The sequence below is a fragment of the Austrofundulus limnaeus genome, unplaced genomic scaffold (assembly GCF_001266775.1).
Source record: "Austrofundulus limnaeus strain Quisiro unplaced genomic scaffold, Austrofundulus_limnaeus-1.0 Scaffold2415, whole genome shotgun sequence".
Lineage (NCBI taxonomy): Eukaryota > Metazoa > Chordata > Actinopteri > Cyprinodontiformes > Rivulidae > Austrofundulus > Austrofundulus limnaeus.
Window position 1 is genome coordinate 11,281 of NW_013954817.1, and position 3,880 is coordinate 15,160.

The 3,880-nt window shown below is 39.2% G+C and overlaps 1 long non-coding RNA gene across 1 annotated transcript; it reads left to right on the forward strand.

Moving 5' to 3' along the window:
• Positions 1 to 1,152: 1,152 nt before the first annotated feature.
• LOC106510951 (uncharacterized) lies at positions 1,153 to 2,717 on the forward strand. The gene is made up of 3 exons (XR_001309471.1): positions 1,153 to 1,313; positions 1,433 to 1,564; positions 2,521 to 2,717. It is a non-coding gene; the product is annotated as an uncharacterized LOC106510951 (long non-coding RNA).
• The last annotated feature ends 1,163 nt before the right edge of the window (positions 2,718 to 3,880 follow it).

The following is a 3,880-nucleotide window of genomic DNA, read 5'->3' on the forward strand; positions in this document are numbered from 1 at the left end:
CCAGAAAATACTAATTGCAGTTTCTTAACATTGAGCAAAACAAATGGTAAATAGCTCGAACTTATATGATGTGTTATCAGGCCCAAGGACTCCAAATCATTTTACATTACAGTCATTCAAAAGGTTGTAAGCTACCTTGTAGCCACAGCTGCCCAGAGTCAGACTGACAGAAGTGAAGCTGCTATGCACCGACTCCACTGAAACCCAATGACCATCAACAGGCAAGGAGGTGCAGTGTTCATCATCCCAAGAACTAAGACCGATGTGGGTTTGAACCAGCAACCCACTGGTCACACAACTCCTTCCCTACACTCGTCTATCTGAACTGTTGAACTTTTCAACTCATCGTTATTTATCTCATCACATATCTTCTATTGTGATTGCTGCTTGAAAACTCAATTGTTTTCTTAGAATTTAAAGATCAACAATGTTTCCTTTTGTTTTGTCTGGTGCCACAAATCCTCCCTCTGAGGCCTCACCTGAGGACATGACTCAGTGGAAATTTCTGACCTCAGAAGGTTAAAAAAACCTGTTCAATAATTAGTTTTTGCTGGAACTGATGTACAGGTCAAAATGTCTCATTAACCACTCAGTGGGTTTTAATTAAAAAACAAGTTTTACAAATCTATTATTATTTTTCTTTATTCAACAGCAACAATTAGTTTTAACATTCTTAGTAAAGCAGTGATCCAAGCTGTTGTCTTCCAGATAGAGAGTCACAGGTTTTTATTCAGTCACCAGTTTTATCAACCTAACATGGAAAATCAGTAATAAACATGGATGGATGAATTCCTAGCAGCCTAGTGACCACAGTTCTTCAAATTATTATAGTTTGTGTCATGTAAACCTTTCAGAAAGGTCTTTACATGTTACCAATGGTTTGTTTATTAGTGGTCAAATGCATTGGATGCATGGAGCTAACTTTTTTGATTGATTTATTAAAACAGTTTAAAACATTGTTGACAACATTGCAAAAACACAATAATCACAACAGAACAAAAAAAAAATCCCAGATAGCTGAAAAGATTTGACCTTTACCCTCTGGTAACTAAAAGAATTTCTAAAACAGGATTCCACAAAGCTGGTGAAGAATGCAGGCGTGTCTGTTGGGACCATATATGTTCTTGTGCAGACACAAGGACCCAGCATCCTCTGTGCTGTTCAGACTGCAGCTTCTTTTCCAGGATCTTCATCCAAACAAGAGTTCTGAGCTCATTTCTGATTGTGAGAAATCAACATGAAGCTCTGCTCTACTGTAGCTGTTCTGCTTATAGCAGCTTGTCTGTTTCTGCCCTCCATACAGGCAACATCTGGTAAAGTGGATTTATCTTCTTCCATGGTTTTCAAGTTGTTTTTTTTATTTTTGTTTGTTTAACCAATGTAGAAATGTGATAAATTGAATAACGTTAAGCCCACTTTTCTCTAAAACCAGGGCTGTGCCCAAAAAATAGGGCCGATTATGGAGATGAGTGTAACAATGACGATGACTGCCCCGAAGGACAAAAATGCTGTTACCGGTACTTTGGAACTGAAAATGACTGGCGCTGCGTTGACCCTATTTTCAGTAAGAGACACAAATTTTACTAAAATCCAAGTATTATTTAGCAAAAACAATTTTTTAATTATATTAAGCTTGGATTTATTGTTGAAAGTAAAGGGGAATCTTTTTTATGAAAACAAAAACAAGAAAATGGTTAAAATAAACAAAAAATCATAGCATGAAAAAATATAAGTTTGACTCTTTTTTTTCCAACTTAATAACCTGCTACTAAAGCCATGTGAATATTTTATCTGCATATTTAAATTCAATTTTAATGTGACAAATATTTATGCACACAATCTTGTTAAGCAGAAAAATGTAAAACCAAAACAAAATAAATTCATATTTTTCCTATTAATTTACAAAAGATGATTGAACCATAGAAAAAAAGCATCTCTGTGGTTGTCAAACACTGAGGCAAACAGCTGCTGACACTAATTAAACCTBGCTCTACCTGAAGGCCAGGTAACCACACCTACTGCCTCTGGCATTACACTACCATCTTCTGTGCAAACCATGTACAGTAACTACTAAATTATAAACAATAAATGAAAGCACAGATAATTTTATGCAACATAACATTTACAGTAAAACAAAACCAAAATAAATGATAAAAACTTATAGATTTACTGAGTCAACCTAAAATTACAGGACTTAATCCAAACATTACAGACTAAAATTACGAGATTTTATTGAGTTTTAGTTTAAAACCTTGGCAAGAGATCTCACTAAGTGTGACTTATTTCTGAACGTTTCATTAAACTTTTAAGTTATTCATGAGATATTTTGCTAAACAGACAGTCTACCTTCAGTAGTGGACAGTTGAAATGGGCAATTCTCACATCTCATTTGTTTGAGTTTTGGTTCGTAAGCTTTTTGCAGAAATTACACTCTCTCTCTCAGGACCTCTCAGATTTTTGCTAAAACCAGGTCAACATCCAGAGCACTGTAAATATTTGTTTTTGTTTTTTGTTTTTCAGTTTAGCACAAACTTTGTGGAAAACATCTGTTCATTCCTCACTGTTGTGATGATGATGGTGAATGAAGCTGCAAGAAGAAGTGCCCTCCAAACAGATGTGAAAACACCTGTAAACAAAAAAACACCAACTGAGCTGCATCATACAGTCCAGTGTGCTCTTCTTTGGTTTCTTTAATAAAGTCACTGATAAAAATTGTGTATTGTTTATTTGTGTTTCTGCTTCTTTACCTTTTTTATGCCTGTTTGTCAAACTATCTTTCAAAGGTGTTTTGGTATTTTTATATTTAAATAACGGAATCATCTGAATGTCGGAGGCGGGGCAAGATGGCGGAGGAGTAAGTCGTGTGTCGCGTGGGCTCCCGCTCCGACTTGTTCAGTTTGTGGTTCTATACTAAATGTCCTTGCTGTTTTGAACATTTGGTCCGTCCGGACTCGACCCCTGAGTGATTCTTGCCTGGAAGAGTAGAAGAATGGCAACAAACTCGAGGAAAACCAAACATTCTAGCTCGACGGCTGTTAGGCTTGATGCCGCCTCGGAGCTAACTGCAGCTAAACCCAGACTTTAGGCGCCCTCCTCTCCCTCTCGCAGCGAGGCAGACGCGCTCTCCTAGAAGTCTGACATTCTTGCCGCTATAAAAACCGATTTCTCAGCTGTGATCAAATCCGAAATAAAAGCGGTTTTGGCTGAAGAGTTCACGCTTATTAAAGGGGAGCTACAAGCGGTGAGAGCTGAGGTGACTAACAGCACGATGCTACTGCGCACAGATCTGGACCACGTTAAACAGAGCGTTAAAGAGATGGAGGACGGCTTGTCGACCTGGTCCGATGAGGTGGCTGCTCTGCGCACAAACGTGTTGGAATTGAAAGAAGAAGTCGATGGGCTCAAAAAGAAGTGTGACGATATGGAGGGGCACATGAGAAGGTACAATGTGAGGATTATTGGAGTTCCTGAAACACCAGAATCCAGCTCCACTTCAGCAGTAGCTAAACTGCTAGCAGAGGTTCTACAGATGGATAAAGAGCCACTGGTGGACCGAGCCCATCGCTCTCCAGGTGGAAACAGGTCAGSYGRTAAGCCGCGGGTTATTGTTGCTAAACTGCACTATTATCAAGAATGTGTGGAAATACTGCGTCGGGCTCGGAGTCGTGGTCCTCTTCGTTTTAAAGAGACACAGATTATCATCACATCTGTCTACACTGCAGCTGTGGCCAAGGCTCGAGCGGCGTTTACGGAGGTGAGGAGGCTTCTTCACAACCGACAAGATGTTCACTTCGGCCTGTTTTTTCCTGCACGGCTCCGCATCTCTCATGAGGAGGAAAACAAGGAGTTCCTGGATGCCAATAAAGCAATGGACTACGTT